Raw genomic sequence first — 27256 nt, 5'->3', positions numbered from 1 at the left:
GGTTGGTAGGTTTGAGCTATAGGGAGAGGCTGAACAGATTAGGGCTGTTTTCTCTTAAGATTTGGAGGCTGAGGTGTGACCTTATAGAGGTTTACAAAATCATGAGGGGCATGGATGGGATAAATAGACAAAGTCTTTTTCTTGGGGTTGGGGAGTCCAGAACTAGAGGGCATAAGGTTTAGGGTGAGAGGGGAAAGATATAAAAGAGGACTAAGATGCAACTTTTTCACTCAGAGGGTGGTACGTGTATGGAATGTGTTGCCAGAGGAAGTGGTGGAGGTTAGTACAATTGCACCATTTAAAAGGCATTTGGATGGGTATATGAATAGAAAGGGTTTGGAGGGATATGGGCCGGATGCTGGCAGGTGGGACTTGATTGGGTTGGGATATCTGGTCGGCATGGACGGGTTGGACCGAAGGGTCTGTTTCCATGCTGTACATCTCTATGAATATATGACTCTATGTACACATTTAAATTTCTTGCCATGATGCGAGTTCTGAAGGAAGATATAATTACTGAAATGTTAACTATGTTTTCTCTCCACAGATGATACCTGACCTGTTAAGTATTTGTAGTGTTCTTTTTGCAGATTTCTAACTTGGTTTTATAGATATTTACTTAGTTAATTTTATTTAATGAAGGAATTGATCACTTCTGCCCCAACTACTTTGGAGAGAAGAAAGTATTTGCGAATAATCATTCCCTAACTGTAGCTGCATGGTACATATCTCTTGTTGATGGTGCTGATAAAAGTGCCATATCGAAAAGATGCTCAAACCACCAGGCTTCCTGGCAACTGGTATCTGTGCTTTTACCAAAATATGGCCTCCAGTTCCAAATAAGGCCAACTGTTCTTTGCTACCTCTCCTGTGCAATGCATCTTGCACCTTAACAGAAAAGAATTATTGTACCCACATGTTACAAATTGATCATTACACTCAATTACTTAATTTTTTGATTCATAATAACTTGATCTTTAGCTGCTCTCCACCAGCTATGGTCAAACTTCTGGAAAAGTCTTTCCTGTACTTTTGAAACATCCAAATTAGAGAAAAGTTTAGCCCAGATTAACTTTCTGTCCTACAGAACACTATAATGCCCTGTTCATCATCTTAGGAAAATTGGAGTTCTAGTTTCTGCATCAGTGGTGCTGCTAAGTAAGTTATTTCACATGTTTCCATTTCACTTTGGCTTAAGCAGTACTGTCCAAATGCTTACTCCCAACTTGCCAAATTTCAAGATGAATAACTGAGTATAGAAAACTAACTGAAATGTATTGAGACATTTTAAAACTTACTTGCTTTTTGTGGTATTTAAATGATTATAGGCAGTGATAAACCACGAGTAGCTGAATACCAAAAGTATGGAACTTCCCCTGTTGGTTTCTCATTGAGGTCAGCAATCTTGGATATATAGAGGTTATTTCCAATTTCTAAAGAACTAATCTTCTCAGTATTGCTACTCCTTCTATAAATATATAGTAATGGCATTGTGGTTATCTCTTGGAGAACAGCCACTCTTGTGACTCTCTTCATCTCCAGCTCTTTCCAGGGAGCCAAGGATTACATCTGCAGGATGTCCCATTTGTTGCTCATAAGCTCCCTGGCATCTGATACCAAGTCAACATCATCCAATTTTCTACTGATGAGGACAGACAGAAAGTGAGAATTTTTGGATTTCTTTTTTCTGGCTGGATTCCTACAGATGCAGGGAGTCAAAGATTGCACATATGTGGCATTTAAAAAGTTCTCAGATCAACCAGCAGAATTTGTCAATTTTCAGCTTGAATGTAACCATCACTATCCATACCTGTGAAAGACAAGTGCAAAACTGCAATGCTGTCTTCATTCTGAGGCAATGAAGTGTCCCACAGATTTTCTAAGTTCCAAGTAGAGACAATGGTGGGTTCCTTTGTGACATGGACACGGCTGATGGCCCTTGCACTGATGCTCAGGAAAGGTACAACTGAAGCCAAGTGAGCAGAAAGGTGATCATTCAGCAGGCTTTTGGGATGCTGATGATGCACTTCAGATAAATGGACTGTTCAGAGTGTGCCCTACCACATGCACTAGGTAGAGTTTGCAGAATGATAATAGTCTTCTGCTCTGCAATTGGAATAATGTACTGCAGCCGAGGGTTGAAGCTGTAGTGAGGAAGGTTATGATAGCTCTGATCTTTGGAAGAGGAGGAGGAAGAGGTAGATAAGAACAAGGAGATGGAGGAGGCCATTATCCCTGCAGTCACTCACTTAGCTAAAAATCACAGAACACCAAATTATAGTCCAACAGATTGTGTGGTTTTTAACTTTGTCCATGACAGTCCAATACAGGCACGTCCAAATCATGACTCACTGAGCTGACACACATGCCTAGGAAAGTTGTGCAGCACAATCCAGCTAATGTAAATTGACTAGACATATGAAAAATTAATACTGACCATTCTTTTGCAACCAACACAAAGCATCCCCGAAATCAAGGATAATCCCTTTCACTGACACCACTTGTGTTCTACTGTTGTCATTCCATTTAACTCAAGACTGAAGGTCACTCAATAGGCAAGGGGCTCCATGGAGATTACTGGGTAAAGGAGATTTGAAATAATTTTATGGTGCATAAGCATTGACAATAAAAGTGATAATCCAACAGATTTCAACCACTGAAGTGATTTTCCTATTACAGGGTGCTGCTCCCGTGGTTACAGCTGAACTAGAGATATATTGCTTATTCCTTTGACCAGACTATTATTGAGACACAGTTGGCTGTTTCCTCTGGGTTTCAGAGCCTGGGAGGGCATTATATAAGACATCACATGCCACAACCACACAGGGACCAATTTTGCTATCAAAGCAAAACTCAGCATAATCACACAACACCAAATTATAGTCCAACAGGTTGTGTGGTTTTTAACTTTGTCCATGCCAGTCTAATATAGGCACCTCCAAATCATGACCCACTGAACTGATGCACATGCCTGAGAGGGAGGGATAGAGGAATTGGAGCATCTTTTGCAGAGCTCCCATTTCCCTGTGTTATTTTCCATCTTCACTAATGTGCTCCACTTTTCTTGGTCTCATATTCTCGTTTGGGGTGAAAGTTAAGTATACTAACAAAGGCATCTGATTTTCTAATTCCAGTATTGGAGGTCCTACTATAAACAGCAGGAGCAGAAAATTCTCTTTGCCGATTATAAAAAGGTGAGATTAAAAAAAAGAGCTGATAGGGTTAGCTTCCACCAAATGCAGAAGATTAGATTGCAGGAAGGTAGTTAGCAGCAATTTAAATACTACAACAATGCCTTTTCTTTATTTTGAATTCATTCATGGGATGTAGGCATAGCTTTCTTAGCCGACATTTATTGCTCACTTCTACTAACCCTGGAGAAATTAGTACTGAGTTGCCTATTTGAACTGCTACACTCCTTGGGGTGTAAGAACACCTACAGTGCTGTTAGGAAGCCAGTTGCAGGACGTTGACCCAGTGACAGTGAAGGAACAATGATATAGTTGAAGTCAGGGTGGTGTGTGACTTGGCTGGGAGTGTGATGGTACTTCTATTCCCATGTATATGGAAGAGGAGGAGGAAGAAGAGGATAAATTCAAGGAGGTGGAGGAGGCCAGTGTCCCTGCAGTCACTCACTTAGCTGACACACATGCCTGGGAATGTCATACAGCACAATCCAGCTAATGTACATTGTCCAGACATACGGAAAATCAATACTGAACATTCTTTTGCAACCAACCATGAAGCATCCCCAAAGCTAATTTTCCCTCTCGTTGACACTGCTTGTGTTATACTCTTGTCATTCCATTTAACTCTTTTAGATGGTGGAGGTTGTGAGTTTGGAAGGTGGTGAGGGAAAGGCCGTTTTTCTAGATGGTTCACAATGATGACACCACATGTCAGTGAAGAAGGAATTGAATGTCAAAAGTCTTGGATGAGGTGCCAATCAAGCAGATTGCTTTGTTCTGGATTATGTCAAATTCTTTAGTGCTGTTGAATCTATACTGATCCAAACAGGTGGACAGCATTCCATCACAGTCCTGACTTGTGTCTTGTAGATAGTGCACAGGTTTTGGAGAGTCATGAGTTGACTTATTTGCAGCAGACTTACTAACCTCTGACCTGCTCTTGTGATTACAGTTTCTGGTTCAGTGGTAACTCCCCAGGATGTTGACAATGTGGGTTTCTACATTGGTAATGCTATTGAACCTCAACAGGAGATAGTTCACTCTGTCTTGTTGAAGATGGACATTGCCTGGCACATGTGTAGTTCGAAAAGTGTGGCACTGGAAAAGCACAGCAGGTCAGGTAGCATCCGAGGAACATAAGAATCGATGTTTTGGGTATAAGCCCTTCATCAGGATTGTGGGGGTAAGGATGCTGAGAGATAAATAGGAGGGTGGGGTGGGGCTGGGGCAAGGTAGCTGGGAAGGCAATAGATAGAAGCAGGTGGGAAGTGATTGTGCTAGGTCAATGGGGAGGGTGGAGCAGATAGGTGGGAAGCAAGATGGATGGGTAGGATAGGTCAAGAGGGCAGTGCAGAGTTGGAAGGTTGGAGCTGGGATGAGGTGGAGGGAGAGATTTGGAAAATGGTGAAGTCAATGTTGATGCCATGTGATTAAAGGATACCAAGGCAGAGGTAAGGAGTTCTTCCTCCAGTCATCCAGCGGCTTGGATTTGGCAGTGGAGAAGGCCCAAGACTTCCTTGGGGGCATGGGAGGGGTAGTTGAAGTGGTCGGTCACAGGGCGTTGGGATTGTTTGCTGCATATGTCCCAGAGTAGTTCCCTCAAATGGTCCATGAGTTAGCATTCTGTCTCCCACATGTAGAGGAGACCCATTGAGAGCAACGAATATAGTAGATGATATGGGTGGATGTGCAGAAAGATCTCTGTCAGATGTGAAAAGATCCTTTGGGGCCTTGGACGGTGGTGAGGGGGGACAAGTTGACATTTTATTTAACAGGCCAAGCTTAGATGTTATCCAGATCACAGGCAGCTTCAGCACCTGAGGAGTTATGAATGGTGCTGAACTTCCATTGAGCATTCACAATCATTAGCGTACATCCCACGCCTAACCTTACGACAGAGGGAAAGTTATTGATGAAGCAGCTGAAGATGGTTAGGCCAAGGACACTACCCTGAGGAACTCCTACAGACGTGTCCTGGAGCTGAGATGATTAACTTTCAGCAACCACAACCATCTCACTGAGTTGTAGGTATGACCCCAACCAGCAGATTCCATTGACGCCAGTTGCAATTGGGCTCCTTGATGTCACATTCCGTCAAATGCTGTCTTGATGTCAAGGGCTGTTAATTTCACCTCACCTCTGGAATTCAGCTTTTATCTTTGCTGCACCAAAGATGTAATGAGATCAGAACTGAGTGTACCGAAGGGAAACCAAAAATGAGTGCCAGTGAACAAGTTATCGCTTTGCATGCATGGCTTGATAGCATTATTGATGGCCTCTTCCATCATATTGCTGATGACTGAGAGTAGACTAAAATGACAATAATTCACTGGGTTGGATTAATCCTACTTTTTGTGTACAGGACATGCCTGGACAATTTTTCACATTGTTGGGTAGATGCCAGTGTTGTCGCTGTACTGGAAGAGCTTGGCTAGGGGAGCAGCAGGCTTTGGACCATGAGTCTTTATTGAACACCATTTGGAGGAATCACTGAAAATTGCCAAGGCACAAATTTAATCTGTATGGGCGATTTCAAATCCCATCACAAAGATCGGCTTGGCAGCACCACTATTGACTAAGCAGGCTAATTCCTAAAGGACATTACTGCTAGACTGGGTTTGCGGCAGCTTGTGAGGAAACCAACAGGAGGGAAAAATATATGTGATCTCATACTTACCTACCTTCTACTAGACATGATGGAAGACTTCCACTGTGCAGTCTTTATGTAGATGAAGTCCCATTTACACATTGAAGGTACTCTCCACCGTATTGTGTGGCACTGCATTCATTGGTAAATGGAGCAGACTTCAAATAGACCTAGTCACTCTAAATTAGGCATCTACGAGGCACTGTGGGACATCAACATCAGCAGAATTGTATTCAACCATAATCTGTATGTCCTAGCAAATAACCACTACCATCAAGAAAGAAGCAGCATCATGTAGAGTCATAGAGTCATAGGGATGTACAGCATGGAAACAGACCCTTCGGTCTAACCCGTCCATGCTGACCAGATATCCCAACCCAATCTAGTTCCACATGCCAGCACCTGGCTCATATCCCTCCAAACCCTTCCTATTCATATACCCATCCAAATGCCTCTTAAATGTTGCAATTGTACCAGCCCCTACCACTTCCTCTGGCTACTCATTCTATACACGTACCACCCTCTGCGTGAAAAAATTGCCCCTTAGGTCTCTTTTATATCTTTTCCCTCTCACCCTAAACCTATGCCCTCTAGTGTCTGGACTCCCCCACTCCAGGGAAAAGGCTTTGTCTATTTATCCTATCCATGCCCCTCATAATTTTGTAAACCTCTATAAGGTCATGCCTCAGCCTCCAACACTCCAGGGAAAACAGCCCTAGCCTGTTCAGTCTCTCCCTATAGCTCAAATCCTCCAACCCTGGCAACATCTTTGTAAATCTTTTCTGAACATCTTTCTGATAGGAAGGAGACCAGAATTGCACACAATATTCCAACAGTGGCCTAACCAATGTCCTGTACAACCGCAAATTGACCTCCCAACTCCGGTACTCAATACTCTGACCAATAAAGGAAAGCATACCAAACGCCTTCTTCACTATTCTTTCTACCTGCAACTCCACTCTCAAGGAGCTATGAACCTGCAGTCCAAGGTCTCTTTGTTCAGCAACACTCCCTCGGACCTTACCATTAAGTGTATAAGTCCTGCTAAGATTTGCTTTCCCAAAATGCAGCACCTCGCATTTATCTGAAATAAACTCCAACTGCCACTTCTCAGCCCATTGGCCCATCTGGTCCAGATCCTGTTGTAATCTGAGGTAACCCTCTTCGCTGTCCACTACACCTCCAATTTTGGTGTCATCTGTAAACTTACTAACTGTACCTCTTATGCTCGCATCCAAATCATTTATGTAAATGACAAAAAGTAGAGGGCCCAGCACCGATCCTTGTGGCACTCCACTGGTCACAGGCCTCCAGTCTGAAAAACAACCCTCCACCACCACCCTCTGTCTTCTACCCTTGAGCCAGTTCTGTATCCAAATGGCTAATTCTCCTTGTATTCCATGAGATCTAACTTTGCTAACCAGTCTCCCATGAGGAACTTTGTCGAACGCCTTACTGAAGTCCATATAGATCACGTCTACCACTCTGCCATCATCAATCCTCTTTGTCACTTCTTCAAAAAACTCAAACAAGTTTGTGAGACCTGATTTCCCACGCACAAAGCCATGTTAACTATCCCTAATCAGTCCTTGCCTTTCCAAATACATGTACATCTTGTCCCTCAGGATTCCCTCCAACAACTTGCCCACCACTGATGTCAGGATGACTGGTCTATAGTTCCCTGGCTTGTCCTTACCACCCTTCTTCAACGGTGGCACCACGCTAGACAACCTCCAATCTTCCAGCACCTCACCTGTGACTATCAATGATACAAGTATCTCAGCAAGAGGCCTAGCAAGTACTTCTCTAGCTTCCCACAGAGTTCTAGGGTACACCTGGGGATTTATCCACCTTTATGCATTTCAAGACATCCAGCACTTCCTCCTCGGTAATATACCTGAAAATAATAAATAGAACAAAGGGATTCTGGAAATCTGAAAGAAAAACAGAAATTGCTGGCGAAATTTGGCAGGCCCAGAAGCATACATGGAGAGAAAGCCGAGTTAATGTTTGAGGCCCAGTGACCATTCTTCAGAACTGCGAGTAGCTAGGAAAAGATGGCAAATATACTAGAGGGAGGGCATGGGATGGGGGTTTAAAGGAGTAAGTGATGGCTGGTGAAGGAACCCAGAGGGACAGAAAGAAAGCTAGGCTGACATAGGGATGGATATTAGTAAACTGGGGAGACAGTGAAGCTGATAATGGGGACCAGAATTTGATGAAAATGGATTTGCTGTGCTGAAAACAGTCAATGTCATGAAAGGGCCTGGGGTGTGAGGGTGGGTAAACGGCATGGAAGAAGGTGCTATTGAACTTGGTATTGAGTCCTGTAAGCTGCAGGGTCCCCAAATGGAAAATGAGATGCTATTCTTCCAGCTTGACCTGAGTCTTGGTGATGCACTTCAGCAAGTCTGGGACAGAAATGTTGGTCAGGAAATACAGTGGTGTGTTGAAGTAGAAAGCAACAGGAAGTTTAGCGTTATTTTTGAGGACAGAACATAGATGTTTTACAAATCAGCTGTTTTGCACCTATTTTCAACCAGAAGTGCTGAGTGGATGATAATCACAGTATCTTAATCTCAGTTTCTTTCCTGAATCGCCAGCATCCCAAATGTCAGTATTCAACTAATTCGAATCATTCCACATGACATTGGGAAATGGTTGGAGGCACTGGATACTGCAAAGGCTATGGATCTTGGCAACATTCTGGCAATAGTACTGATTCATGACCTAAAGGTGGGGATGGGGAGTGGTAAGTGATTGTTAGCCAGATGTTTCCCTATCTATGTTTGGTCTGATGTTATGAGCTTTCTTAGGATTCAGAGGTAATGTTGAGGATGCCCAAGACAATGTCTTCCCAAAAATAGATCATGGTGCCACCACTCTGGTGGGTCTGTTCTGCTGGTAGGACGGGATATACCCAGGGAATGGCGATAGTGGTGTCTGGGGCATTGTTAGTAAGATTCTGTAAGTATGACTATGTCAAACCATTGCTTGACTACTACGTGGGACAACTCTCTCAATTTTGGCACAAGCCCCAATTGTTAGTCAGGAGAACTTTACAGGATTGACTGGGCTGTGCTTGCTGCTGTCATTTCTGGTGCCTAGGTTGGTGCATGGTGGCAGAATCATTTGATGTCCTTGCTTTAGGCTTTGTACCTATTTGACATCCAGTAGGTAATATGCCTTTTCAGAAGGCAATTAAGAATTCATAAGATCATAATGTGTAGGATCAATAGTAGGTCATTCAGCCCACCAAGAGTGTTCCACCATTCAATGAGATCATGGCTTATCTGATTACCCTCAACTCCACTTTCCTGCCCTTTCCCCTTAACCCTTGATTCCCTTACTGATTAAACATCTGTTTATCTCAGCCTTGAAGATACTTAACAACCCAGCCTTAAGACAATCACATTACTGTAGTTCATGACAAACCAAATAAGGTTGGCAAGATACTTTTCCTAAAGGACATTAGTAAACAAGTTTTTTTTAACAATATCTGACAATGGTAACATGGTTGCCATTAGGGTAGCTTTTTAATATCACATTTTTAAAAAATCAGTTCAAATTTCACCATCATGGTAGGATTCTTGTATGTGAATCAGAGACTTATATGTGAATCAGCAGCTTATGTGTTATATCTTGTTCCAAGATATGAGCTCAGATATCTAAGTTAACACATAGTAGTATTGGAATCAGGTGGATCTCATTGAAAATGAGATCCTTGATTGGGGTTATTAACCAATCATGAAGTCCTGGCTGACCAAAATAAACAAGGGGTGGTGCAGTGGTAGTGTCCTTGCCCTGGACAAGGGAAGCCCAGGTTCAAGTTCCAGCTGCTCCAGAGGTATGTAATGACATCTCTGAATAGGCTGATTCGAAAAACAGGTTAATTAAAAATATTGCAGGTTGCATTCTCATTTTAAAATATATAACAAGGTATTTAGAATCTCCTCACTTAAGCGACTGACTCCGAGCTGGCTGGCCACTGCCAGTGTACTGTGCACACGTGAATAACGGGTGGTTTAGTGATAGGATACCAGCCTCTGTACGGTTATTTCACACACCATAGCAATATTGAGGGAATGCTGCATTGTTTGTGTTGCTGATATTTGGATGAGGCATTAAACTGAGATCCATCCTGCCTTCTCAAGGGAACATAAAAACATCATGAATGGAAATTAGTCCAGACAATCAAGACAGAAAAGATAGCAGCTGAAGACACAAAATTGTCCAAGAAATCAGATCTTAGTTACTTCCTACAATGATAAGTCAGTGTCGGGAAAATGCCAACATTCAAAAGTTGATGGTTCATTGTGGATAGGCAATTACAGTCATTCATGAACCTGTTAAAGTCTTTTAAAGATGAATTCACATGACCCAGTGTTGCCTGCCAAATTAAAATGGAAGCCACATGGATTTCCCATTGCTGTTGAAACCTGCCCAGTTAAACCTGACGACTCATAAAGGGATCTTTCTGAGCTGGTGTCATTTGGAAGCTGACCGACATTGAAGTTGAATCATTTGTTGTGTTTAGATCCAGTGAGAATCATTTGGAGCCAGCGAATGCATGACTATCAGGTGATGTAGGCTTTCTGACATCAGAGATCTCAGTCACCTGATCCAGCTGCAAGCCCACAGCACCTTCACTAATTTGCAGCTGCTACGTTATCGGTTCTATTCACTGTTTGAAATAGATTCCACATTCTCAATGACTTCCTGTCTGTCAGTGAGACCTGCTTCAAGAATATTTACCTCGGCCCTCCAAGGCATTATTTCAAAAAAGAGAAGACATGTTATCCTTGGCTTACTAATATTTATCCTTCAATCAACAATACTCATAATTACTTTGTTGTTCATATGGACTTGTTGTGGACAAATTGGTTTCCACACATCCTGCATTATAATAGCACTTCAAAAATATTTCATTGGCTGTAATAGGTTTTTGCACATCCTGCGCTCATGAAAGATAATTTATTAAAGCAACTTTTATGCTCGTTAATTTCTCCAGTACATTTTCTTACTACTTTTTGTTTTTCATTCTCATAGACCATTGGTTCCAACTTGTTCTTTGACTCGTTTATTGCTAAAATATCTATGTAACCTCTTTGCTGTTTCGGTAATTCCCATTTTAATTTCTCCTTTTGTCTGCCTCTAAAGAGGATTACGTTTTATAGACTTTTTCCTTTAACAAATTTGCAGTTCTAACAATCTGTTTTTATTCTCAATTTCTCCTTCATTATTATTTTCTTGGTCATCATTTGGTGATTTTTCAAACCTCTAAGGTGTTTTAACAACACTGGATTCTCTTCTTTTAATTTGATACTAGCTGTAACATCTCCAGGTAACCATGGTCTATCACTTTACCAGGCTCTTTGTTTTCCCAAAAAGAAATATATATTCATTGAGAATTACAAATTAGTATTTAAAAATTTGCCACTTGCTTATCTACTGCTAAAACCTTTAACCTAACTTCCTAATCTAGCCTAGCCAACTCTCCTGTACAACTGTACTTGGCTCAGCTTAAAATTAAGATTTCAGGTTTGACATTTAATCAGATCAATCTCAAAGCCAATTTGAAATTCCATCAATATTATCACTCTTCAGCAGATAATCCTTTACTACCAGATTACTGATTAATCCTGCCTCATTATGCTTTACTAGGTCCTAAACATTGCTAAAAAGAGTTGTAAAATCAAACTTTTTCTCATCAAAACTGACACATAAAACCAAACCTGGAAAGGCAAAACCAAGAGTAGGAGACAGTAAGGTCTGCAGATGCTGGAGATCAGAGTTGAGAGTGTGTTGCTGGAAAAGCACAGCAGGTCAGGCAGCATCCGAGGAGCAGGAAAATCGACGTTTCAGGTCGGAGCCCTTCATCAGGGAGTGGAGAGATAAATGGGAGGGGGCGGGGATGGGGAGTGAGGCTGGGGAGAAGGTAGCTGAGAGTGCAATAGGTGAATCGAGGTGGGGATAAAGGTGATAGGTCGGAGAGGAGGGTGGAACGGATAGGTGGGAAGGAAGACTGACAGTTGGGACAGGTCATGAGGACGGTTCTGAGCTGGAAGGTTGGAACTGGAGTAAGGTGGGGGAAGGGGAAATGAGGAAACTGGTGAAGTCCATATTGATGCCCTGGGATTGAAGAGTTCCAAAGCGGAAGATAAGGCATTCTTCCTCCAGGCATCGGGTGGTGAAGGATTGGCGATGGAGGTGATAGATGAAAGAGTGTTGATCAGTTGGACAAGGTTGACATGGAGATGCGGCATGAAATATAAACTGTCAATGTTAATTAGGTGAAAAAAACAATTATTTACAATACTAGATCTAAAATAATGTGGTCCTTAGTTGGCATCTGACATATTGTTATAAAAAAAGCTGCCTTGAATGCATACAATGAGCAAGACCTCCAAGACAAAACATCTTGGCAAAATTGGCACGTCATATTGAAGACTAAAGTCCCTATGACTACTGCATTATCCTTGTAACATACTCCTCTCAGTTCCCAATACTCTATACTCTGTCTATAGTATGACCAATGTAGGGAACCTATACTTTACTCAGACCAGTGTTTTCTGCCACTCATTATTTCTTAGGTCCACCCATATAAATTTTATATCTTGACTTTCTGGGTTAGGATCCTTTCTTGCAACTGCCTTTTTCCTGTTCTGTATGATTAGGATTACCACACCTCCTTTCACTTTTTGCCTATCTTTTCTAAAGTCAAATACCTTGAATATTTCATTTCCTACATTAGTCACCACGCAACCACATTTCAGACCAAACACTATCTCTATTTGTGCCATTAATTAATCTACCTTATTACAAATGCTTTGTGTGTTCATATGTAGCATTTTAATTTTAACTTTCCACTGTTTTTCCTTGATGGGAGTTGATGTTGCTAATTTGTTACAATAGTTGATAAACTCTCTCACCCTTCCTCTTGCAGTTTATTTGATTTTATTCAAATCCCTGTACTACTCTTGACATGTTTTTCATCAGACATATACATTTTTCCATGCCCTGAACGTTGCAGGAATGAAATGGAAATTGTTTCTTATGTATAACCAAAGCAAGAGGAGCAAATGTCCAAATCCATCTTACATTATTTGCTGTCAATGTATTGAAAAAACAACTTTCCATAGGCATCCTTAGCAACGCTTGAAACAAATGTTCGGTCTATTGCATATATTAATGAAGATCCTAATACCAGCTTAAGGACCACTCAGCAAAATTTGCTAGCATTGAAACTTCCATGTGCTTGCTGCTGCATAACCAATTCCAAAAATAAAGGTGAGTTTTTGAAATAAATCCCCCTAAATATGAAGTCAAGAAAGGCAGGCTTGATCATTCCAGCCTTGGACAGCAATGGAATAATTTAATATCACATTGCTTGCTGTCTAGCTTTCATTTGAGAAATGAGAGAACAGTTGGAAAACTTTCACCCACATCCTTGACTCTACCACTCTGTGGAGTTATATTTAATAGCCTTAGCTGCCAATAATGACAAATAGAATTAACTTCATTGAAAATTTTGACATAACCATAAGCTTTTTCCACCTCATCAAAATTAAGATGTGATTATCTAGCCAAGGTGATGATATTTGCAGAGGAAAGCCAGAGACTGAATCCACCACTGTAAAATCCATCCTTTATGACATCTTGAACTTCCTCAGCACTGAGTTAAGAGAAAGTCATTGGTGCACCATCTCAGCTATATCAGTGCATGGTCTGGAGAGTCCAGTTGACAGGGGAGACAGCAAACACTTTAAAGGCAAACAAAAACAATGTCCATATTACAGAGGAGGAAGTGCTGGATGTCTTGAAATGCATAAAAGTGAATACATCCCTAGGATCCGATCAGTATACCCTAGAGCTCTTTGGGAAGCTAGGGAAGCAATTGCTGGACACCTTGCTGAGATATTTGAATCAGCGATAGTCACAGGTGAGGTGCTGGAAGACTGGAGGTTGGCTAACGTGGTGCCACTGTTTAAGAAAGGTGGTAAGGACAAGCCAGGGAACTATAGACCAGTGAGTCTGATGTCGGTGTTGGGCAAGTTGTTGGAGGGAATCCTGAGGGACAGGATGTACATGTATTTGGAAAGGCAAGGACTGATTAGGGATAGTTAACATGGCTTTGTGCATGGGAAATCATGTCTCACAAACTTGATTGAGTTTTCTGAAGAAGTAGCAAAGAGGGCATGATGTAATCTATATGGACTTCAGTAAGGCGTTCGACAAGGTTCCCCATGGGAGACTGGTGAGCAAAGTTAGATCTCATGGAATACAAGGAGAATTAGCTATTTGGATACAGAACTGGCTCAAAGGTAGAAGACAGAGGGTGGTGGTGGAGGGTTGATTTTCAGACTGAAGGCCTGTGACCAGTGGAGTGCCACAAGGATCAGTGCTGGGTCCACTATTTTTCATTATTTTTCTAAATAATTTGGATGTGAGCTTAAGTGGTATAGTTAGTAAGTTTGCAGATGACACCAAAATTGGAGGTGTAGTGGACAGCGAAGAAGGTTACCTCAGATTGCAATGGCATCTTGATCAGATGGGCCAATGGGCTGAGAAGTGGCAAATGGAGTTTAATTTAGATAAATGTGAGGTGCTGCATTTTGGGAAAGGAAATCTTAGCAGAACTTATACACTTAATGGTAAGGTCCTAGGGAGTGTTGCTGAACAAAGAGATCTTGGAGTACAGGTTTATAGCTCCTTGAAAGTGGAGTTGCAGGTAGATAGGATAGTGAAGAGGGTGGTTGGTATGCTTTCCTTTATTGGTCAGAGTATTGGGTACAGGAATTGGGAGGTCATGTTGCGGCTGTACAAGACATTGGTTAGGCCACTGTTGGAACATTGCGTGCAATTCTGGTCTCCTTCCTATCGGAAAGATATTGTGAAACTTAAATGGGTTCAAGAACGATTTACAAGGGTGTTGCAAGGGTTGGAGGATTTGAGCTTAGAGAGAGGTTGAATAGGCTAGGGCTGTTTTCCCTGGAGTGTCGGAGGCTGAGACATGACCTTATAGAGGTTTACAAAATTATGAGGGGCATGGATAGAATAAATAGACAAAGTCCTTTCCCTGGGGTGGGAGAGTCCAGAGCTAGAGAGCATAGGTTTAGGTTGAGAGGGGAAAGATATAAAAGGGACCTAAGGGGCAACGTTTTCACATAGAGGGTGGTACATGTATGGATTGAGCTGCCAGAGGAAGTGGTGGAGGCTGGTACAATTGCAACATTTAAAAGGCATCTGGATGGGTATATGAATAGGAAGGGTTTGGAGGGATATGGGCCAGATTCTGGCAGGTGGGACTAGATCGGTTTGAGATATCTGGTTGGCATGGACGAGTTGGACCGAAGGTTTTGTTCCGTGCTTTACATCTCTATGACTCAACGACTCTAAATAGTAGCTACAGTGGGATGAATGACAAAGACATTTGAAGTGAAGAACTTGACTTGAATTTAAATTCTAGTTTTGGATGTTAGACAATCTAGAGGTTTCTTGAAAAGAGAATTGATAGATTTTATATAATAGAAAATTTGAAGTTTTATAATTTGTTTTGTATTCAAAGGGTGAAAATAACTTTAGAAATTGCAGATGAGAATGGTAATGAAATTATTACAGCTTGTTCTCTTTTTTTTAACAGTATACTGTATTAACTTATCTCTATTCACAATGATTTCATAAATCTATACTTTTACGCGTCTGTATTAAAATTAAAGAAAATGTTCCCACCACTTGCGCTTGACCCTTTGTGGGTGGCAAGAGGTTAATGCATCAAACTTGTTGAAACTGCTTTTTCTATCATTGTCTTTCTTCTGTTTGTTTAGGCTGGTGCTGATAAGACCTCCAGTGAATAGAATGCTTCAGCATTTTAGTGCCTTTAAAGATCTGCAGTTATCATTGAGCAATTTTACAAATCTTTACCACAATATGGAATACCTAGTCCAAAACAAAAATCTTAATGGCATGGTGAGATGTGAAAGCCGAAACAGTAAGCTTGATTACATTAGGGTAGAACAGTGAAAGGGCAACTCCTGTTAATAATGGATGGGGTGCGTCTGCAGCCCTGGCTGTTCCAAAGATAATCTGAATTTGAAATGATGAAATTTTGATTCATTGGAGAGGGGAGGAGTTGTAATTTTCACTTTCATTATCTGGGAAGTAATCTGGTGAAATCAACGGGATGATATCAAGTGTCTTGCAAAATGGCATAAAATCAACAATGCAGGATTACTACCCAGCTGGTAAAAGTAAAAATGGTTTTAAAGTGATTTACTTATCCAATATGCCCTGAGAATAGTTATTTTAGCTCATTTGTCCACATTTCTGTTTATGTTTCTATATTTCCTCCTTTTACAGCTTTCCTGAGTCCTGCAGAAGTACGGCTGCTCAGACTGAAGCAGCTGCTGCTGATACTGCACACAAAGAGTAAATCCCTGGACATAAATCTAACCTGTGTCATATCCCATTCATCCATCCATCCCCTGGCAACTGACCGACACTGGCTCCTAGTCTTGCAAGACCTTGATTTTAAAATGATCATCCTTTTTTATATCTTACCCATGGTCATTCCTACCTTTATAAACTCCTCCAATGTGACAACCCCCTGAGGTGTCTGTACTACCCCAGTTCTGCTCTTCTGTGCATTTCCCGATTCTTTTTCACTCTTTCCCAGTTTTGAACATGGAGCAATGAAAGAGAAGCACAATTGGTGCCCGAGAAGGATCAGTGTTGCCTTGCCCAGTCAATTTGGCTGAGGGCAGCTCCATAAAATGCAGTTGATAACATTGGATCGTTATCATCACCTGGACTGGAGTTAATGAAGTGTTATATTTTCTGCTTTATCTTTGCTCTGCTTAACATATTACATGGCTGTGACTTGCTGGAAATGGAGAAATTGTGATCAGGGGTAGCAAGTATCTGGGTCGAGAGTGTGGTGCTGGAAAAGCACTGCAGGTCAGACAGCATCTGAGGAGCAGGTCATGGTGTTCAAGCCATCATGAGATGTGGGACAGGCTAAATAGATCTTTTTTTTTATGAGAGGATGCAACAGTTGTGTATGGTTAGAGGTAAGTCATGAATATATCTGTGACAAAGACAGAAATTGCTGGAAAAACTCAGCAGCTCTGGCAGCATTTGCAGAGAGAAATCAGAGTTAATATTTTGGATGCAGTGACCCTTTTTCAGAACTGATTGAAGCAAGGAAAAGGTTGGTGTATGTACTAAGGATGGAGGGGGTCAGATGGGGAATAAATGATAGGTGGAGATGGAGCCAAGAGAGAGATAACAGATGGGGAGACAAAGGAATGCGTAAAGGTCAGCCTGGGAGAAACAGTAGCCGCTATTGGGGATCTTTAGTGGCTGGCAATGGATTGTTTGAGGTAGCAACCCATACGATGATAAGGCCTTGTATGTGGAGGTTGGAGTAAGGGCATAGGTGCTCAGGCCCTAAACTGTGGAACTTGACATTGAGTCCAGAAGGCTGCAGAGTTCCCAAGTGAAAATGAGGTGCTGTTCTTCCAATCTGCGCTGAGCTTCACTGGAACACTGCAGCAAGCCTGAGATAGAGATGTTGGCCAGGGAACAAGGTGGTGTTAAACTGGAAGGCAACTGGAAGCTCAGGGTCATTTTTTCAGACAGAATGTTGGTGTTCTGCAAAGCAGTCACCCAGTCTACACTTTGATTCCCCATTGTAGAGCAGACCACATCGTGAGCAGTGAATACAATAGATTAGATTGAGTAAAATGCAGATAAAGTGCTGGTTCACATGAAGGTATATCTGGGACTTTGAATAGTGAGGAGGGAAAAAATAAACAGCCAGACGTTGCACCTTCTGTGATTGCATAGGATGGTGCCATAGGGGTGTGGTGAGACATTGAGGGTGGAGTAGGAGTGAACCCAGGTGGAAGGCTGTCAAGTGAAGAGAGGGGAATGTGCGTCTGGTGGTGGTATCTCATTGGAAGTGGTGGAAATGGTGGCTAATGATCCTTTGGATGTAGATGCTGGTAGGATGGTAAGTGAGAATGAGGGAAACCATATCGCTGTTGTGGGAGGGAAGAGAGGGAGCTGAGGGCTGAAGTGTGGGAGATGTGTTGGACATGGCTGAGGGCCTTGTCAACTCCAGTGCTGGGGATTCCTCAGTTGAGGAAGAAGGTGGAATTTTTGGAGGCCCCCTTTCAAAGTTGGCATCATCAGAACAGATGCAAAGGAACCTGAGGAACTGAGATAATGGTATACAGTCTTTACAGGAAGTAGGGTGTGAAAATGTATAGTCAATATAACTGTGGGAGTCCGTGAGTTTATAATGGATATTGGTGGCCAGTCTATTCCTGGAATTGGAAACAGAGATGTCGTGGAAGGGAAGGAAGGAGTCAGAAATGAGCCACGTGTAGGTGACAGCAAGGTGGAAACTGGAATCAAAATTGATAAGCTTCTCCAATTCCAGAAGAGAGGGAAACGGAACCAATGATATCACCAATGTACTGTAGAAAGTCATGTGAAAGGGATGTTCCATGTATGCCACAAAGAGACAGACATAATTGGCACCCATGCAGGTATCCCTGGCCATGTCTTTAATCTGAAGAAAATGAAATGCGTTAAAGGAGAAGTTATTCAAAGTGAGAATAGATGAATAGATCTGTGACACCTGATGTTGAGATACTTTACCTTTGACACAAAAGCCTCCTAACCTGGCCTTCAACTGAGTTTGTGCTTTTCAATATTGTTTCCGTTACTAAAAAGGCCACTGATACAGGAGACTGAACTGATAGAAAGCAGCTGTGATAGAGGTATAATGGATGGAGTGAAATCCTGTGGCAGAACACTGGCACTCTGATGGTGAAGTTAGTCAAACCTGATGGAAGTATAACATGCACTTTCCAGAGGTAGAGCTTTTAAACAATATGTTACTGTCGTTATAATGAAAAAACAGAATCAGAGCCATAGACTTTTCTTGAGAAGGAGTTGAGTCTGAAATGAGAGATTATCTGGGGAGCATCTGCTACCTCCTGTTGGCTGCAGGGATATTGGTAGTGACCTAGTAGAACATGGGAACGCTTTCACCACAGGCATCAAGCCAACGATGGTGAAAATGTGACATAACAACAAAACAAAGGAGAAAAATTTACCCAAATACCTCAACGACATCAAGTTAGAAACTGATATTTTCTAAATATGTTTGGTTTTAACGAAAACCATCTGAAGAAAGGAATAAGGAGAGACAGTTATCATTTCTCCACAGGTCCAGACATTCTTGAAAAATAATTAACTGAAAGAAACCTTGTCGGAAAGCTGCACTCCATTAATGGGCCAGTGTGTACATTTTTTAAAATACTTTTGACATAAGGTCTGGTCTACATAGACTGTGCATGGCATCCCCTTTCTTTAAAACACATTAATAATAATGGATTTGTGGGTTATAAAGCATAAAACATCCCTTCACTACCTTTCAAACATTGCACCAAGTCAAAAGACAACAAAAAGAAGTTAACATTTCCAGGTCACACATGTGTCATCTTGTATATATCTTTATATTTTATCTCATTCTCTGGCTCCTTTCGGATCAGTGTCTATTCAGGCACTGTGTTTGTTTTAATAAACACAAAAGTCAGGGACAAAAGAATTCTGATATTCCAAACCATATCTTGCAATAAATAAGAAATCAGCAGTGCTCACGTTGAGCAACTAAGTGAATTAGCAAGGAATCTTCCATCACCAGGGTCAAGTAACAGTGTATTTTTAGTTTAATTTATGAGGAGATTGTCACTGCAGTGTAAACACTCAGCGGAGTCAGCCTGTGGAGGAGTGCTCAATAACATCAGGGACTCAATCTGAGTCCTTACTGAAATACTGTCCCTATCAAGATTGAAATTTACCAGGTTTTACCAACTAATGAAAATATCCTAAAGTCATCTCGCTTTTGTCGCATGCCCAATAATTAGCAATAATTTTAAGTTAGAAAAACAAGCAAGTTAATACACTAAATAATGAAACTGCATTGACTCAGATTCCATTCTCAGGTTTGTGCTGAGTTAACTTTCAAAGAACAGGAGGGATGATCCAGTTACTTTCAATGCCCTTTGATCAGGGTAGTGAAATCTGAATAGCTTCACTCCGATCTGCTATTCAGCAGGAATCGTGGATCCAGACTTTCCGATGTCATGCCAGCAGATCCATCAGTATTTGCCATCAATATTCTGTGAAACTGACAGCCACACCTGCACTTGCTCAGGTGAATGTCAAAATCCTGAATTTCCTGTCAGTCATTTCCTGCTCCTCCCCAGGAAACCCTAATAAAGCTCACTCATACAGAAATCACAGAATGGATGTGAACTTCCACTGTTTATATTATTATTCACATATTAATACTCTTTACAAGTTATATGTTGTTGTAATAGGTATCATCAAACTTAATAACATAGAAAATAGGAGCAGGATTAGGCTACTCAGACCTTTCACCCTTCAAGGTTCTTCTGTTCCAGCATTCAATATGATCATATTTGATCATGTTACTAACGACTCCTTTCTCCCATACCCTTTGAGCCCTTCAACCCTAAGAACTGTATCTATCTCCTTCTTGAAAATATTCAATGTTTTGGCCTTAATTGTTTTCTGTGATACAGAATTTCACAGGATCATGAAGAAATTTCTCCTCATCTCTGCCCTAAATGGCCTACCCTGGACTGCTGAGCCATGATCCCTCATTCTGGAATCTCCAGTGAACAGGAACATCCTTCCTGCATTCACCCTTACCAGTCCTATTAAGTTTCTATGAGATCCCTCTCATTGCTCTAAACTCCAGTGAATATGGTCCTAACTGATCCAATCTTTCTTTATATGTCAATGCTGCCATGCCAGGAATCAGTTGGATAAACCTTGGTTGCACACCCTCCATTGCAGGAACATCCTTCCTCAGGTAAGGGAACCAAAACTGCACATAATACTCTAGGTGTGATGTCACCAAGACCCGTACAATTGCAGCAAGACATCTCTGCTCCTGTACTCAAATCCTCTGACTATGAAGACTAATATGTCATTTGCCTTCTTTACTGCCTGCTGCACCAGCATGCCCACTTTCAATGACTGGTATACAATAACATCTTGGTCTCATTACACCTCCCTCTGTCCAAAACTATTGCCATTTGGATAATAATCTGCTTCCCGTTTTGCTACCAAAGTGGATAAACATACGTTTATCTACATTATACAGCATCTGCCATGAATTAGCCCGCTCAGTCAACTTGTCCAAGTCATTCTGAAGCATCACTCAAGCATCCTTCTCATAGCTCACCCTCCCACCTGGCTTTGTGTCATCTGAAAATGTGAAAATATTACATTTAGTTCCATAAGTCTCATTCATAGACCAAGATATGTCCATTGCCAGTAAGTTTGGAGGTAGGAAAGGGAACACAGAAAATTGCTCATCTGGCTTCACACTTGCATTAACCTCTCAGCAATTTCACATTGTGACAGGCAACTCTTACGTCAGCCCACCCATTCTTAGCCCAATGATGGGAGTTATATGGCTAATTTAAGGATAATTTCTTGTCGGGTCTCACAGTTCAGTGGCTGGGGTGTCGATGGGGGGTGATGAGGCCTAGAAAATCACACGGTTCATGCTGCCTGTGAAAAGGGAGGGAGTCTTCCATCAACAGTCTCCTTTAATGTTCCCAGTAAGCTGTATGGCTGTGCATACTCATATTCACACCAAAGTTCTACATATGATGATTGGTTTTGGCACACTCATCGCAGCATTGATTTTCAGATCTGGAAGTTGCTGCTCAGATAGGCCTCATAAGCCTGTGCAATCATGATGGAAATTAGAAGGAATGATGATCTCATAGAACAAAGAACATAGAACTGTACAGCATAGTAATGGGCCCGTTGGCCCATGATGTTGTGCTAAACATGATGTCAAATTAATCCCTTCTGCCTGCCCTTGGTCCATACCCCTCCATCCCTTGCAAGTCTCCTTCCAATAACTGGCACACACACCACTGGTCCCACAATAAGATCTGGCCCCTGTGGGTGTTCCCTCATCCCTGTTTCTCCATCAACATCTACAAGCTCTTCTGCCTATCACCCAGCTCCCATTTCTACTCTAAGATTCCACCATGCACCAGATCCTGGAGTTCCAGGTTGAAGATGATATTAATTCCCAGCCACTGCAGCTTTTGACCCTGCCAGCCAATCAGATGGACATGACTTTCACCCGAGTGAAAAGTGAAATCCCACCTCCATCCAATTAATGCTTTTTGGAGTCTTAAATATCTATGGAGTACAATCATCACCACCTCTTCAACTAACACAAAGAGGTAAGCTGCTATCCTAAAATTCCTGGACATAGTTACTCTTAAACAGTCTCTTCAGCACTAAAAAACAATCTTATGTTTATGAATTGTCAAATTATTCCATTCAGAGCAGCATAAGAATAGGGAATAGAACTTTAGCCTCTGGAGTCAGTTCTTCCATTCAATTCAATCATGGCTGACCTCAATCTAATTCAATATTCTATTGGTTGTTGCCCCATTAATCCTGATAGCTTTGTCTAACAGAATGAAGACGGAGGTGTAGCAATTTGTTTGTGCAAATGAGCAGTGTGGTAGTGACTGAAAGAAAATAAAGACTGCAATTATATTACACTTTTCATAAACAACATTCAATTCAAAGCACTTTACAGCCAATGAAGTCCTTTTGAAAAAGTATTCACTATTTTGACCCACAGCAGTCAATTTGTCTACAGCAATTTCCCAGCAACATACTGATAACTATATAATTTGTTTTAATGTTGATTATATGTCCATGTGAGAAAGTGGAGTTTTACATCTCATCAGAAATACAACAATTCCAAAAGTACAATAATGTTAATATTAATACTCTTGCTGATAGAAATTCCTTTCACTCAAAGTGTAAATTATGTGTGTACCCATCTAAGTGCATACAGAAATTTACACAGAAAGGTTTCTGATTATTAAGTATCCAATCATTTAAATATTAAAAACAATTATAATTTACAAAGTGTCTGGGAGATTCAATGGATTTACTGAGCCCTTTTTAAATAATTTGGCACCACCTAGTACTCCACATAGTGTGAAGTTCAATACACGCAAGGAGTACTGTGGAGTTATACAGTCGTTTTTGTTTTGCTGCATGGCAGCAACCCATTTAGGAATTTGCATTTACCAGCCAGTTCCATGTAAAGAATCTGGAATGAAGCCAACTCACTTTGGGGAGTTTGCTGGAGAAGTTGTGAAACACAGCTTCCGTTTATTTAACAGAAACCTTTACAGAGTCACTAAAGGCTAGGGATAAAAATAAGCAAAATAAACCAAAGAACACTGTTTCACACCTCACAAAGTTGGACTTTCATGCGCTATCCTTGCATCAAATATGCATAAAATTGATCAGTTAGAACTGAACCCAGCAGTAAGGTTAACACTTTATATTTTTAAGCAAGTAAAGATCAATCTCCAGAAATTAACTATTTGTAACAAGATAATTCCAATCTGTTATTTAACACAGAAAAGGCAAAAACGAGCTACTGAAAGAACCAAGAATATTGGTGGTTTACACCCAAATGTAGAATCTTACCAAGTTCTGAATAATGTGCACTATAGGGAGATGAGTGGGCAAGGTGGTCATCTCAATGTCGAGATTATCTCAACACAACTTTCTCGTTTTGATCAAGCAATGTGATGAATATCTCACCAGGGAGCGGAGAATTCCAAACTGATGCTATTTAGTGCTTGTTAAACAGTTTGTTAAACATCTTGTTAATGGCCCAACTATGCACGGGTTGCAAACACATTGTACAAGCGAGCCATCGGGAAAACCCGACATAGAAATCAGAGTGGTTTCTAACGTCTTGGGCACACTCTATGTTCTCCAACCACATGTACCTGAGTGAAGGTTATCCATTTTGATTTGGCTGAGGCTAAATCAAGATGGATAGCCTTCACTCAGAGGATCCTAGCACACTCTCAGAGGTAGCCTCTAATAGTAGAAGAGTCAGGATCAGGATCCTCTGCTCTTAAGAGGTGAGCAGCTGAATGACAGGCTGCACATCACTTGTATTAACTCTTTCATACCTTTTGTAGGCTGGTTTGCTCCCGGGAGAGGAATGAGAGAAAGGCAGGTTTTATGAAAGGCAAAAGTGGGTGGCCCAGGTATTACTATTGGTGTAGAAAAGGAGGTTTCCAGAGTGAATGTGTTGGTGATGCAGAGAGCATGAAGGGGTAGTGGTGTCACGGCCTAGGGTAGGTGAAGGTGAATGAGGAAAATGTCGATGCATTAGTGAGGGTGGTAGAATATGAACCTTGGCGAGAGTTGGGTACATTAGCAAGACACAGTGAGTGCAGAGAATTGCAAAGAGGATGTTGACACTCATACTAGCAGAGTGGAGAAGGTAACTGGCCTTCATCCGACAGTGCTGGACACTCCCCCAGATAGCTGAGACTGCTTTAATCCTGTCAGCAACCTTGGACCAAGTTGGTCTGGTGTTGTGGACTTATGGCTGGACTTGGGGGATGAGAAATTCCAGCCTGTGCACTACCCCATCCAGCCAGAGCTCAAGGTTAATGTCCACAAAGAGGGGCATCTATCTCCCCCCCAATCTGACTACCTGGGAAAAAATCAGGAACCATACAGAGCAGCTCTGTACTGACAGTGCTTGTTCCACTGCCCAGTGGCGTTTTACATATGGTACCAGCACTAGGGATGACATTACTCACCAGAAATCCTGGAATTGGCTAAGTTTTTTGGGAATGGTAGGTAGTGGGATGGGTGGGGTGGAGGGCATCGTTGACCACGTCTGGGGGGAAATTGCGGTATCATTCGCCGTCATTTCCGCCACCTCCACACGGACCCCACCACCAGGGATATATTTCCCTCCCCTCCCCTATCAGCGTTCCGAAAAGACCAGTCCCTCCGTGACTCCCTCGTCAGGTCCACACCCCCCACCAACCCAACCTCCACTCCCGGCACCTTCCCCTGCAACCGCAAGAAATGCAAAACTTGCGCCCACACCTCCCCCCTTACTTCCCTCCAAGGCCCCAAGGGATACTTCCATATCCGCCACAAATTCACCTGCACCTCCACACACATCATCTATTGCATCCGCTGCACCCGATGTGGCCTCCTCTATATTGGGGAGACAGGCTGCCTACTTGCGGAACATTTCAGAGAATACCTCTGGGACACCCGGACCAACCAACCCAACCACCCTGTGGCTCAACACTTCAACTCCCCCTCCACCAAGGACATGCAGGTCCTTGGACTCCTCCATCGCCAGACCATAGCAACACGACGGTTGGAGGAAGAGCGCCTCATCTTCCGCCTAGGAACCCTCCAACCACAAGGGATGAACTCAGATTTCTCCAATTTCCTCAATTCCCCTCCCCCCACCTTGTCTCAGTCAAATCCCTCGAACTCAGCACCGCCTTCCTAACCTGCAATCTTCTTCCTGACCTCTCCGCCCCCACCCCACTCCGGCCTATCACCCTCACCTTGACCTCCTTCCACCTATCGCATTTCCAACGCCCCTCCCCCAAGTCCCTCCTCCCTATCTTTTATCTTAGCCTGCTGGACACACTTTCCTCATTCCTGAAGAAGGGCTTATGCCGGAAACGCGATTCTCCTGTTCCTTGGATGCTGCCTGACCTGCTGGGCTTTTCCAGCAACACATTTTCAGCTCTGATCTCCAGCATCTGCAGTCCTCACTTTCTCCTCAAAAATACTCATAACTCAACATTAACTGGCAATTGCATTTTGAAACAATGATGATGACTGATTTAGGAAATAGAAAAGTTCACACTGGTAATGTTACAACTGTTCCAAGGCAGAGGTTAAGGCTCATTTTTTGGAAAGTACTGTACAGGGAATTGTATACTTTTTGTGGCCATGACCAGAGAACTTTCATAAAGGTGCCTAAAATGCTTTATTTCTCACTGTTCATACTCCAGGCTGCTGAGCACAATAACTTTATCTGATGTTTCAACTCTACATTCATCCAATTTATTCAGACAGCTTTAAAAAGTCTCCCATCACTGACAAATCTCAAGACAGGTAGATTATGAAATATTCATCATTTGACTAAATGGGTGCATTTGCAACAAGGCCCAGAGAAGATCAAACCATCTAGTTCAGACAACTGGATGAGTTGGCAGCACTGTCACAGGTTCAATATCAAGCCCTACTGCCACCAGTGTGCTGCAGCTGTCGTATGTATCTTCCAACATTCCCTTTCAGCTGAAATAATGTGCAGCCGTGTAACACCAGGATGTAAGGCAAGCAAGCTGTGTTTAAGACAACTCATGAGGAGCCAGGCAATGATCTTAAAGGGATCACACAGTGCAACAAACAGGTCACACAAAACAATATTTGTACTATCTATAAGATACATTGCAACAACCTACTGACAGCTCTTCTCTCCCCTGTGACTTCTCACATCAAGGAAGTCAAGTATAGCAATCTTTCAGACACACCATCAGCTGCAAGGGCATATCCATTCACACAAAATATTGACATGAACATATGTAACTGTGCATATATCTTTGTTGCATTATTATGTCATTCCATGGGTAATGTCATTGTGGGAGTGTGGGGATCAGAAATTTGAATGAAACACAACTTACTTTTAGTTGCACAGTATGCACATCAAAACACTAATCTCTACCTTGCCCAAAATTCAGTCTGATTGATAGCTGAAGACCCCACCCAGGGTCATAACCCACAGTTTGGGAAGCACTGGAAAAATGCTAGAATATTCAGAATGTAGCAGCAGGGCATTCAACAAATCATAATGCAACCAAGCAGAGGTATTTTGGAATATAGGAAGCAGAGTGGATAACAGAGAAATGGTAAATCTAGTATATTTGGATTTCCAAAGGGCATTCAATAAAGTGCCTCCTAAAATCTTAGCACAGGAAAAGAACTCATGGGAGTGATACGTAAGATTGATAGAGGAATGACCAACTATGTGCATTATCGCCAAATTTGTTGACAGTACCAAGATAGATAGGAAAGCAAGTTATGAAGATACAAAAAGTTTGCAAAGTAATAACAATAGTTTAGGACAGTGGATAAATAAGGAAACATGTGAGGTTGCCCACTTTGGCAGAAAGAAGAGAAAAACAATATTAATTAAAAGGTGAGAGACTGCAGAATGAACAGGGATTTAGGAGTCCTTGTATATGAATTATGAAAAGATAGCAGACAGCACATCAAGTAATGAGGAAGGCAAATTGACTGTTGGCCTTCATTGCAAATGAGATTGAGCATAAAAGTAGAAAAGTCTAGTTACGACTGCAAGGTACATTGCTAAGACCACACCGAGAGTACTATGTCCAATTATAGTCTTCTTACTGAATATAGGATGTAGCTGCATTGGAAGTAGTGCAGTGACTTTTCAGCAGGCTGATTCCTG

Source organism: Chiloscyllium plagiosum, unplaced genomic scaffold (genome assembly GCF_037043375.1).
Source record: "Chiloscyllium plagiosum isolate Xiang-an unplaced genomic scaffold, Cpla_swu_hap1 HiC_scaffold_10, whole genome shotgun sequence".
NCBI classification, from domain to species: Eukaryota; Metazoa; Chordata; class Chondrichthyes; order Orectolobiformes; family Hemiscylliidae; genus Chiloscyllium; species Chiloscyllium plagiosum.
This window is presented reverse-complemented; position numbering follows the sequence as displayed.